Raw genomic sequence first — 14,744 nt, 5'->3', positions numbered from 1 at the left:
ACAAAAAACTAGATAACGTTCCTTAAGGATGTAGCTTTTGTTAATATTTCTTCTTTATCTTTTCCTTTAGTCATCACGTTAGCAACGTTGCTATGATTTTTCTTTGTCTTCTAATTAGTTGTTTTGCGTCAAGAATGTATAACGTAACGCGTGAGATTTGTTTCATACATACACATGTATGTTAAATAACATTTAGACAATAAAGCTCCGTACGAACGTACATAGATGTTATTTTTTATTCTTTCGTTCTTGGAATCGTTATTTTTCTTTTCTTTTTTTCCTTTTTTCTCTTTTCATTTAATCGCAAACGGATCTAATTTTATAATTTTATTTTTGATGAAATGAATTCTTTTTTTTTCCTTTTTTTTTTTTTTTTCTTTTTTCCTTTGGAATATTAAAAAAGTATAAAGAAATTAATCAAATTGTTTTAACAAGTTACATGATACGCTTTAATTAATATAATATATCCGTACTTTAATAGAGAAAATGGACAATGTTTAGAAAAAGAACAAAAGAAAAAAAAAGAGAATAGAATCTATCAGTAAGATCATGACTATAACATTAACCCAATTTGATCGAGTTTGCATATCGTTGATCTTACACGATTCTTATCTCGAATTACATAGTTACATATAAGCGTTTATCTATTTTTGGAAATCGGCAATCATCAGTATAAAGTGTGTAGGTGTTTTTAAAGCGAGAGAAAGAGAGAGGGAGAGAGAGAGGGAGAGAGAGAGAGGGAGAGAGAGAGAGGGATAGAGAGAGAGAGAGAGAGAGAGAAAAGGTAAACGATAAACTTAGACATTGATCATAAGGCGTGAAAGTTTAACGGAGTAAAACACACGTCGACGATCGATCGACGATCGATGAATCGTTCAATCGATCGACTCGCATACCATTGGGTGAATCACTCTCAGAAGTCGATAGATTGTGCCTTATAAACGGCTACCGATTTAGATGACAGCGTTTAGATAGTGTTATACGAACTAAAGGCTCTTGCGAGCATTCACCAAAGAGTTCTCGATCGTTGTGCGTCTTGAGATCATTGATGTATTCCTTTGAAAAAATTCCAACTTCTTTTTTTCTCAATACTTACTCGATATTACTCGTATTATTTATAGGAATTTTTGCGAGTCTTTAAAAAAGGAAATAATTATGATATACTAGTCTGATTAAACGGAATTTTCTTTTTTCCTTCTTATTAACTTCACATTATTACAAATATACGTTGATTCGATTTGATTAACTTTTTCTTTTGTTTTTTGTTTTGTTTTGTTTTTTTTTCTTTTTTTTTTTCTTTCTTTTTTTTTTTTTTTTTTTTTATCGAAAAATTTAGAAACAGATTTTTCACTTAGGTTACTTTATTTTTTCAAATTACTGATACAAAATCATCGGAAAATATTTAATTTCGATAAAATATTTATTGTGTTATTTATATGATATATAAAATTTTAATTTTCATTTCTATAGAAAATAAGAGAATCATTGGTCCACATTCGAGAGAATCATTCGATGAGTGACGATTGGCAATGACACCCTTTCGTCTGATCGATAATAAGGGTTTCCATAATTGGAGCAATGTTAAGATAGAAAGACAGAGAAAGATAGATAGATAAATAGATAGATAGATAGAAAGAGAGAGAGAGAGAGAGAGAGAGAGAGAGAGAAGAGAACGTGTGGTATCGAATGACCATGATAGATCTAGTCGATCTTTATAGGGGAGGATAATTAATGATCTAGTGTATAAATCGTTTTGATCTTTCCATGAACATCAAAAAATGATATAACTCGTTTGATTCTCAACGAACGTTTACTTCGTCCTTTTTATTTTACATATATACATATATATATATACATACATACATATATATATATATATACATATACATATATATATACATACATATATATATACATACATACACATATACATATACTTATACATATTTATTTTAGGTGTATATTCATTCGTACATGTATACATACATTTATTTCACCTCTGACACATCTCCTATGATCTCTCTAACGAGAATTTAATTCCAGGGGATGTGCACGACGAAGAAGTTGCGATGTTGAACGTAACGACTAAGTATAATTGATCGATTGAATAAATGCCCATTAGCCGGAGCTTGAGTCCAAGCGATCGAATCTTAGCGATTCGTTCCTAAATCATCGAGAACGGATTTTCGTTGAGCAATAATGTCGACTGACGTGTTACGATACTAATCGTAATTCTAAGTGGATGAAAGAAAAAAAAAAGGAGGATAAAAAAAAAGAAAGAAAGAAGGATAAAAAAAAAGGAAGAAAAATATTTAGACGTTCGAACGATGGATGGGTCGGTTTTTTATCTGAATTTCGAAATGTTCAATCGATGATTTTCAAAGGTGATTTGAACTCATTGATGATCATTCAACAAGAAGATTATTCCAAGTGAAACTCCTTTTCTCTTTGTATAATTGCAATCATAATAAATAATTATTTGAAGATTTTTAAAATTATTAGATAAATGGACTGACAAATACGATGAATGATTGTTAGGTTTATTTATGAAAAATAAAAAAGAAATATTTAATATATAGATAACATCTATATATTTGCATATATAAGATATTAAATCTGTTATATGTTTTTGTATATATAATATCAGGGTAAAATAATTCGTGGTTTTTTTTTTTCTTTCACTTTAAAATGCATTTTACTTTAAGAACGAAATTTATGTTTTAAAAAACAAAAAAAGAATTTTTTTTCTGGGGGCGTTTCTATCCTCGTAGATGGAAGAAAGAAAGAGATAGAAACAAAGGAAGATTTTAGTTAAAAAATGAAAAACTATTCGTAACAATGATCGGCATTATTATTATTATTATTATTATTATTATTATTATTATTATTATTATTATTATTATTATTAATACACATCTGTGTGTTAAGGTTATTGTACTTAGAGCGAGACTGACATTTCCGATGTGACTCCTCCTCAATTTCATTGGCTCGAATGATATTTATTTCCTTGATCTTTCAACGCGACCACGATCACAACTACGGCTAAGATAATCGGTGATGATGATCGTCTTTATAAACGCGCGTTAACGATGAATGACGACAATGAAGAAAAAAAGGATCGAAAAATAAAAAAAAAAATAAAAATAAAAAAAAAAAATAATAATAATAATAAGAAGAAGAAGAAGAAGAAGAAAATAAAGAAGAAGAAGGTGAAGAGAACGGTTTTGATTTTCTGAAATATCGGTCCACAGTCGACAACGAGTGGACTATGTTTCCATCGTCACGATCAACGAACGAACGAACGAACAAACGAACGACCAACCAACCAACCGACCGACCGACCGACCGACCGACCGAGCAACCGAACGTTCGTTCGATCGATCGATCGATCGATCGAAGGTCGAATAATGCAAGAAAGTGCCCGGTACATCCTGCATCTCGTATTCTCACGGTGCACCTCGTCTCATGTTCGCCGCCCGTAAATTGCAATTTCATTATTATTTCGCAATTAGTTGGCGAACGACTGACAAGAAAAAAATATACACACAGACAGAAGCGTATATATATATATAAAATACTGAATCTATGTATAAGAAAGATGACAACGCAAGGACGACAAGAGAACTGAGAGGATGTTCGTAAAACGAAAGAGAGATAAAACTAGACCGATGTCCATGGTTCGATAAAAAATATATCTTTTTTTTTTTTTTTTATTTTATTTTATTTTATACTTTTCTTTACTTTTGCATTCTCATCCTTGACGGAATAAAATCGAAGATAAAAATTAAATCTAGTTGATAAATCTCATGTTCGTGTTTGGTCAATTATCCTTTTACGAGCTCGTAAAAGTGCTACTTCCTTGATTTCAGATGAGTGCTTTCAAGATCTCAAGGAAACGTCTTTAAATAGAAAAGTATAGTTTAGGTATAACAAGGAGCCGACATCGAGAACGTTTATAGTATCCACTAACACAGCTTTGGTTACTCGACCAAAATCAATATCGAAACTCCCGATATCATAATTATTATGGAAATCGATATCTCTTGCGATGATTGAAGGGTTTTCAACCTGATTAGAGATAAAATGATGGAAATCCATGCGATCAACATTAATATGGGATATTAAATATATTTTTGTTGATTTAATTAATACAGGGTCATTAGGTGGGCCAAAAGCGTTTGAATGATTTTCGAAATCTGTTTATTTTTCTTTTTTTTTTCGATAGAAAGAAAGAGCGAGCGAGAGAGAGAGAGAGCGAGAGAGAGAGAGAGAGAGAGATTATTTAAGCCAATTTATTATTTTCGTTTTCAAATTATACGAAATTATCTGAAGTGTATCGAGGATGATTTAATTGACTTTTAAAGTTATTTCGGCCCACCCAATATTTAACGATATATTACTATAATCATAATATTATCTTTGTATTGTGTTTCTTATTACAATAGCAAATCGATAAATTCGATTATTATCGATAATAGACTGTTTATATAGAATATATTAATATCTATATATTAATATAATCGGTGTGAAAATATAAAGATATGGAAATTTATTCGTCGAGAGCGACAGTGAAAGAGAGAGAGAGAGAAAGAGAGAAAGAGAGAGAGAGAGAGAGAGAGAGAGAGAGAAAATGAGAGAGAAAGAGAGAAAGAGAGAAAGAGTTTTATCATTTTAAAAAATCTTTTTAATCTTTTTAATCATCTAGATTGTTGTAGTTGTCGTTCATTAGATGATTTTCAGTACGTCCTCGTTTCGTTACTTCGCGTTCTCGTTAATCAATGTTCCTGTGTGGCTGATAGATAATTAGTTGCATTCTTTACGGTGTCTTCTCTGTTGCCTTTGAAACACAACGAATTATTTTCTACTTTTAATATATCTTTTGTGGATCTTTCATTGTCATCTTTGTCGTTGGTTCATTATTTATCTACAGATTTCTTTCTTTTCTTCTCCAATGGTGATCTCGATCGAGGAAAAATCAGACCGATCGATTCTTTTACTCTCCTATCATTTGCTTTCGCATAGTAACTAGGTTTTTTCTTTTTTTTTTTCTTGAAAATGTAATTTCTTAGATTTCTCTCTGTAGAATTTCTTGAAAAATTTTACAACTGTAATGAATAAAACGTGTTCGAATAATATAAATAATTACGACGATTCATTTCCATTATTTAATTTGTTTTGGTAGACGTAATTGTTTTTTTTTTATGTTTTTTTATTTTTATTTATTTTTATTTATTTTTCTTTTTTAAAGATTCTAATAGAAAATAGTCAGTGAAATTCATTTAAGTAGCCAGACATATGTATCTGGGTATTTTAGATGAAAAAGACATTTTAATATCGTTTTTCTTGAAAATGTAAGTAATTGAGATATTTAAAAAGTTATTTAATTCGAGAGAGAGAGAGAGAGAGAGAGAGAGAGAGAGAGAAAGAGAGAGAGAGGGAGGGTGGAACGGAGGGGGCAGAGAGAGAAGAAAAAATGATTTTTGTGAAAAATATTGACGTACACTACTGTCTCTCACCGAAATGGGAAAAGTGTCGAAATAACGTAAGGATTACGTTTTCTTTTTGTTTCCCCATTGAATTTATTCATCTTCCTGACCTTTGACGTCGCCGCTTTGTCATTGTATAATAGAATATTACAACGAAGACGACGTGTTTCCTAAGTTGGAAGTTGCGTTCGTGCATAGGCTCGATGATTTCTTGGATGAACAGACTGACAGAAAATAAAGAATGAAAGAAAGAAAGAAAGAAAGAAAGAAAGAAAAAAAGAAAGAAAAAAAGAAAGAAAGAAAGAAAAAAAGAATGAAAGAGAAAAAAGAAAGAAAGGGTCTGTCAGTATATGACACAGTTGACATGGCTGATGATACTTCGTGATCTCAAGGATTCGATGAATTCATGCGAACAAGTCGAAAATTCAAAGAGTACGAGTATCCTGACCTGACATTCGAACGGGGTTAAGAATTAATGCGGTGTGATAAAACGATTGAGTATTTCTAAATGAAATAACATCGCTGTGAGTTAAATTGGAAAGTGACTGACATTGATACATCAGCATTCGCCGAATAGAACGGGACAAAGTTCCTGCTGAGACACGTTGCTCTTTAACAAAGCTATAATATAATCCTTCGTGCCATAAACAAGGTATAGATACAGCGAACAATGAGCTCCGAATTGAAATGAATAATATGCTAAAAGAAATGTATAAATAATTAAATAAAATAATGGTAAATATGTTTCGAAAAAGAATTTCTTTTCTTTTTTGTTTGTTTTTCTTTTTTTTTTTCTTTTTTTTTTTTTTTATACAGGACAAAGAGCTAAAAGAGCTTTTAAGTGATTTTTAAAAATCGATTACTTTCGAGATTTACTCTTTCGAGACTACTTTTAGGGTTTACTTTTTCTTTTTTCTTTTCTTTTTTTTCTTTTTTGTTTACAACGCAAAATTACAAGCCTAGAAACTTTTTATTCATCCTCGTGTATTTGTTTTGTAGATCCGTTTTACATATATTCTGTAAATATTATCATATTGATAAGTATATTACATCGATTGATGCAACGTAAATGATTTGATTTCTGCTACACACACACACACACACTATTTATTATATATATATATTATATATATATAATTATTTATTATATATATATATTATATATATATAATTATTTATTATATATATATATAATAAATGGTCAAAGAATTTTATAAAAAGGAAAAAAAAATCTGATTATTCACGTTAATTGCTATATAAGCGATTCGCTTTCGATCTATTTCGCAAGATCTACCATGAAATTTCGCTTCCTTCAGCAACGATATTTCATCATTTAACAGTATACGTAAATAACGTAGCACTTAAGAGGATGAATCAGTCCATTATCTTAAAAACGCGTGGAGATGCGAAAAAAAAAAATTGAATGAAGAAAAAAGAGACGTGTATCTACTTTAAGTAGCGATATTTTACGATTCGTTAAGAAAGAAATCAAAATAAATAGTATATAATAATTTTTTTTTTCTTTTCATGTTTCTTTTTTTTCTTCTTTAAGATAGACAATAAAGGCATTCATCTCAAGGAACGAGATCGTTTTCTTTCGACGGGCTAATATTCTAAGCGAAGACAAAGCAGTCGTCTGAAATTATGCAACTTTCGAATGGTAGTGGTACATACCTTTATATTCTTTTAAAGAAGAGAATAAAGGAAAAGGGGGAGGGAGAGAGAGAGAGAGAGAGAGAGAGAAAGAGAGGATGACAGGTGTAGCATGCGACGTAAAATTATATTGCATTTTTCGATCATCTTTCATTCTTCTGAAGATTTGGATTTGATATTTTTAATTTAATAGATCTCTGGATGATAATTCTGAATTTTTTGGAAAACATTGAGTTATTTTTTTTTTTTTTTCAATTTTATTACACTAACACAACAAAAAGATTCGAGTAATGTCTGACAATTACAGGATGGATCAAAATATAAGTTAACTTTTTTTTTGTTTAGAAATTGTTTACAACCTTTGGAAAAAATAAATTGCCTTGAAAAGTCTCGAAAATTAATAATTGATCTTTAAAATCATCTAAAAACTTTCGATTCAATCTGTATTCGATGAGATTTTGAAATGAAACGAAAAAGAAAAACAATATTCACTACGTTTAATCGTATAAATAAAAATGATTGTAATATGATTTTCATTGATATATATATATATATATATATATATGTTCATTGTTATAAAAGTAAAGCGTACAACAAGTCATACAAATTTATTTTACATTATTTTTTTTTGTCAACAAAATTTTTTAATTTCACAGAAATGTTTGTAACAACTTCAGAAACATTAAAATTTCTATTATAATTTTTCAATATGTCACATGAAATTATTTATATGAGAAAAATGATTAAAAACGATGAACTTAAGTAATAACATATTTGAAAGTATAAAGTAATTAAGTTGGCTCCAATCAAGCTAAGAACATCGAAGCGATTCACAAAGGAAATAATCGAAGGCGCATTGATCGTGATTGACATGTCGTACGATTCTATACTTCGTGAACATTCACGAAGAAGCTCCATTCCGTTTACTTGTTGCCTCATGCCCCTTCTAGTTTCTTCTTATCGAGTAGATACTACTCGCTCACGGAGAAAGAGGTGCCTTTTATGTAACACTTATTACCACCATTGTACAACGTAACTATACTAAATCCGTACTGCTAAATACTCTTGTGCTGTCATTTGTGAGAAAGTTTTGGAACGTTTCAACCACGAATATGCATACATATGTATATATATATATATATATATATATATATATATATATATATATATATATACACACATACAACATATACACATTCATATATATTAATAAAATTATTTTTTGTGTATTACTTTTCTTCGTAAAATGGACAAAAAAAGAAAGATATATTAAATTCTTTTTAAATTACACATACATTTATATATATATGTATGTGTGTATATGTGTATTTGCACATATACACACATACATAACGCAATACATAAACGCATATATATATATATATATATATATATATGTTGTGCTACATATGTTATATATCAAGAAATTTCTTTTTCCTTTTTTTTCTATTTTTTGTTTGTTTGTTTATTTTTATTTTTATTTTTATTTATTTATTTATTTTTTTTCTTAATAACAAACCAAACGAAATTTGATCTCACGATTATTCTAATGATTTCTTTTAAAGGATACTAATTCAAGATCGTATTATACCTTGCAAAATCTATAAACGATTTCGTTGCAAGAAATCAATCGCGTTAGCCCTGAAGGAATGATCATTATTACGACATAATCATGGGAAGTTGAAATCGATCGTGATAGAATAAGGTTTATATATGCGCTTGTCACAAAATGCTTGTCATAGATATTAGAACAAACAAATCTTAGAAAGGTCCTTTAAACAATCCTTCGATAATAGCTAATTTCGATCGACTATAGACAATTGATTTTTGCAATCATTTTTATACGTCGAAATGAATAATGAAAACAATAAAAAAGAATAATATAATAATAATAATAATAATAATAATAATAATAATAATAATAATAATAATAATTAAATGTTAATTTTCTAAACGCTATTACAAAACGTTACAGGGATTACACAAGAAGAAATAAATGAGGTACAATCGCAAACGAGTTTATTGACTCTTTCACAAGTAATAACGCCTGTTCAGAGTTTGACAAAGCCATACTAATTAAAGTATTTCACGCGTTCGTTAATTAAACGATTGTTGTTATTTAACGACATATGGAATTTGCAAGAATAGAAGTTTAAAGTATTATTATGATATATAAAAAGTAATCAATTCAACTAACAAATGAAATCATTCATATTAATCATAATTTTAATTGATAGAAAAAATGATTTTCATCGGTTCTATTATTATTACTCATTATTTCTCTAATAATATATATATATATATTATTCTTTAATAATATATATATATATATATATATATACATACACACACACACATACACATATATATATATATACATATACACATAATAGATAGAAGATATTGATCATTTAAATAACATGTCTTATCTGATAGTAATTATTGGTTAGTTTTAATTGAAATAAAAGCTGAGAAATGATTTTTCTTTGAGGATTAATCCATCATTGAGAGAGCACGAGATATTCTTTGTTTCGCGTTCCAGTTACGTTATAACGAACAAGAAAGAAGACGACATCATCGATATATGTACGTACATACATAGACGTATGTATAATGTATTATATATAGACGTACGTTCTATATATAGTAGTAGATTCATACATAAATAGATATTGTAGATAGTTCTGACGAAAGAATCGATAAATCATCGCTCCACTTTACGAGCTATTCCTTTCTCAAACTGTCATCTATGCATTTTGATTCGCGAACAATGCATCGCGAAAGTCAAGGTTCTTTCGCGTGTTAATTTCTATTCGTGAGCCCGTGGTTATGGGTTTACGTGCTTACGTTCTAACAAATGGGGCAACGAACAGAGGAGTTATGTTAATTAATAAACGCCAAGTCCGTTTTTGCGGTTATGCGCTTTTCGCGTGACTCATCTCAGCAATATGGTACAGTACAGTATAGTATGGCACATACATACGTACATACATATACATACATATACATATATATATATATATATATATATATATATATATATATATAAATGTATATACCTTTAAGTCTTACTAATGAGGAAATCGTGTGTATGTCGTATATCTATAGGTGTGCGAGATGCTTTGCTTTTTTCGTGACGTTCAAATTGATTATCTTTGTTCCTCGCGCTCGGTCAGAACGATTACGTAAACTTCTATCAACATATGTACGTATGTATGTATCTTTACGAACGTATGCGAGATCATCTCTTGCTTTTATATCCGATGAGAGTCTCTCCTCGCTTGTGCAATTTCATGTTTTTCGAGATTTCAAAAAGAAAAAGAAAGAAGGGAAAGGAAAGCAAAAGAAAAGAAAAGAAAAGAAAAGGAAAACAAGAAGAATGAAATTTGTACATTTTTTACATTATTACATTAACGTAATGACTAATTAATCGAGATTATGATAACGTCAATTCTTTTTTTAAATTCATTATCAAATAATCCGATATCGTTGTTCGATCGAATTTAAAATATTTTTAATAAATTTAAAAATAATTTTATTCCTTATAATATATCCAATTTTATATAAATATTTTGTATAAAATGTTAATAAATTTTTATATAAAAAACATTGAAATTTTATATAAATATAAAAATATTTATATTAAATTTATCTTATATAAGAGATATTATTTTTCTTCTTTCTTTTCGGTTTTTCTTTTTTCTTTTATGTTACTTTTATTACCTTTATATTCTTTTTTTTTTTTCTTGTTACTTTTTTCTTTTTAAACTTACAAATTCATTACGACAATTGAACGATTCGTATCTTAAGATCGTACGATCGAAATTAATGATGATTTTCGTTATGAAGGAGGGCGAAAAAATTTTTTCTCAGAAAAAAATATTCTTTGTTTCATTAAATAAAGAATTTTTGTTAAGTTAGTATGTTGAGGGTAACTAATATTGTATTGCACGCAAATACCGTATACACTTGAACGCATTGTTCAAAGTGAGCAGTAAATGAACGTTTATTGATCATGCGAGCGTACAGGAAGGCTCTGCTGTCGATATTCGATCCTTCTACAGAAGTGCATGGTTGGCCTCTCCATTCTCCTTTGTTAAATCTCTCTCTCTCTCTCTCTCTCTCTCTCTCTATCTATTTATCTCTCTCTCTTGTAGTTTCTACAAAATTTGTGAGAGCTTCCACTTCCAATTGTCCAATCGCGAGACTCCTTGTTCATCCATTTGGATATCGACATGGACGTACATATATACGAGCAATTAAAAAGAAAACAATGCATAGAGAAAAATACAATATTTGCTTTTTCTCTTGTTCGTTTTCGTCCAAACTTCCTGTCAGAGTTATATATTTTATTTATCTATCTATTTCTTGTTTTTTTTTTTTTTGTTCTTTTTTTTTCCCTCTTTGTTATCACTTTCGCAATTGACAGGGATTATATTTGACACTAAAACTCTATCAAACTCTATCGAAGTGATAGATTTTAGATTTTTTTATATTTGACGATTATCAAAATCATAATTATTATCGAAATTATTAATCGACAAATCTTTTTTGATTATTTGACAGATGTGTTAAAAATAGATAGACGGTTTTAATATTAATCGTTTTAATCGTCGTTATGATTATATCGAATCTTTTCTTCGTAAAAAAATATCGTCAAAGTAAATAATAAATTTATTAAATAAATAAATAAAATAATGATTTTTAATCCTATTAGGAAACAATCGATCAAGTGTTTAACGATCGTTAGAACTTTTAGAAATAAATTTAAGTGATAAAAAAATAATATCTTTTTCTCGATAGGAAAAACGACAAATTTTTTTTTTCCTTTGGATTGGTTAAACGAATCTTGAGGAAATATAAACGATGTTAGTTATGTGTTGTTGGATCATATAAATCTGTCGATTTTATGATTTATTGTGTAAAGTACAATTTTCGAAATATTTTTCCGATGGATGATGACCATAGACAGACGTTCCGGAGTCCGCATATAAGAATATAGAATTATCTAAAGTATTTTCTTCGATATGGCACAAAACTCAATATGTACGTGTACGTTTGTATATACCTGTACGTATGGAGTACGTAAACGTTTTCATGTCTACTTCTTTTCTTTTCTTTTTTTTTTTTTTTTTCTTTCTTTTTCCTTTCCTTTTTCTTTTTTTGGCTTTAAAAGTCCCATGTGTAAGTTATGCGGAAAGATCGCTCGTAAAAGTAGAATATCGATGAGTATATATTATGTACAGGTTGAAACATCTAACGTGTTCATGTTGTATAACTTTTAAATGATACGTTTTGTTATGACAAATTGTTATGTATCTTTAACGAGAAAAAAGAAAACAAAAGAGAAGAAAAGAAAACAAAAAAATAATTGCGCAATTATGAGTTAACATTTTTATTTCTTTTTTATCTTCGAATTATTAGAACGTTTTGACTTGTGAAAAAAAAAAAATAAGAAATTCGACTTCTTCGAACAAAAATGTTAACCTTACGAAAGAAAAGAAATAAATTTTCTTCGAGGATGTTTAGAAAAAAAAAGAAAAAAAACAAAAAAAAAGGAAAAGAAAAAAAAAGAAGCATCTTTCGAAATAATCTAATAATGTCTATGTATAATGTTTCTATGTAAAATTGTGTGACTACGATATGACTATAATTGTTCAAAGTAAAATTGTGAAGTTAGATGAAGTGAGTATGTCTCTGCAGATATTTAACTTTTGTATATAGTGTAGTAAGAAGATGGAGTGAAAACTTTTCCTCATGGAAAATACAAATTGACTTTTCCAAAGTGAAGGAACTGGAAATTTCTTAATGGAAAGTAGCAGACCGATAAGAAGGAATGGGTCTCGATAAGTTGATTTTCTCTAATATCGTCATTTAATTGTTTCAAGAAAAGGAGAAAAAAAAAAGAAGAGATCTTTCCTCGAAGTCGAAATTCAATTTTACGAGATGATGATCGAGTTACTAATCAGTGGAGTTTCCAATTGGAATTCTCGTTAATAGAATGTTAAGTCGATATCGTGTTTAATGTGAAAAGTAGAATTAAATTACCGAAATTTTACTTTTTTGTTTTATCTCTCTCTCTCTCTCTCTCTCTCTCTCTCTCTTTCACTCTCCCTCTTAATAGAAAATTATTTTCACAAAAATAAAAGTATTAGATAAAATCAAATGCTTTTTTTTTTCGATCAAATAGAAGATTAAATATATATTCTATATAAAAGTATCATATAATTTTAAATATCGATGCTTATCGATACGTATCGATCTTTTTTTTTTTTGTTTTTTTTTTTTTCTTACTACTTTTTAATAGACGATCGATTACGTTATCTTCGAATGTAACTGAAAGTTAAAAGATTGGCATAAAGCCCGATCCTTTATTAGCGTTCGGTCGTAAACGTGGCCCCACTACCATGGGCGTGTGTAGAATATATTATGTGTAGAGGAGAGGGTTAAAGAGGAGGAAATAATTACGAGGAAGAATTATGCAGAGGATTACGCGATCGCGCAAGAAGTATTAGGAAGAACGTGGGAAGAGCCGAATTGCATTGCACATTGTACACCGACCTGACAAAACTTTCAACGGTGAAACTACTCCATGGTTTTGCTATCGCTCACGTTCTTTCTAGCGGTTTATAGAAATAATCATTAAAGGTGAACAGAGACGGCTAAGATGTTTCTATATCGTATAAAATTTCATTCGAGATTGACGAACGTGACAGTCGATTCTTGCTTGTATTAAAAAATAAAATGAAAAACAAAGCGCGAATTAAAGTTTCATTCTAAGCTAATGAAGAATGCAGAACGTACTAATATTTGTCTGCAATGTAAAAAAAATATGATAAACATAAGGAAATTTATGTTCGTTCGTACATTCGTCAAGAATGTACCGTCGATATATTTGTGATAAAGAAAAATGAATGAAATGAAAAACGAGAGAAAAAAAGAAGAACAAAAGATAAAAAAGGAATCAAGAAAAAAAAAAAAAGAGAGAAAGAATTTCTTTTCTTTTCAGAATAATTAATTCAGCGATCGATAGCGAGCCAACAAAAGGATTAAATTCATTTTGACACTAATTAAATAAACGTCGCGGTGAGATTGAGTATTAATAAATTTGCTTGTTAAAAAATAAAAATAAAAACAAAATATAAAAAAGAAATAAAATAAATATGAATATTCGTATTTTGGAGATTGATTTGAAAGAAAAGAAGAAAAAGAAAGAAAAAGTGAATATTATGTAAATAAAAAATAAAGAAAAAAGAAAAGAAAAGAAAAGAAAAGAAAAAAAAAAGAAAAAAAAAAAAAGAAAAAACAAAGCAAAAGTCGGATAAAGAGATAAAATTTGATTTGAAAGATTTAAATCCTTCTTCGCCATATCGTTTCTTCTTATCGTGTGTGTAAGATCTTCCTTTCCCACGTTCACCTATGACGATGACGACAAAGACAACGGCAAAGACGACGACGACGACGACGATGACGACGACGAGAACAACGAATCACAAAACGTAGGTGCATCTTCTCTTTCTAAAGGCATTGATACATCTATACATTGATACACTTATGTTTATACGTATATAAGTATTTACTTGCATGTGTATGTACTTTACTTGT

The sequence above is a fragment of the Vespa velutina genome, chromosome 7 (assembly GCF_912470025.1).
Source record: "Vespa velutina chromosome 7, iVesVel2.1, whole genome shotgun sequence".
Lineage (NCBI taxonomy): Eukaryota > Metazoa > Arthropoda > Insecta > Hymenoptera > Vespidae > Vespa > Vespa velutina.
Note: the sequence above shows the minus strand (reverse complement) of the source record.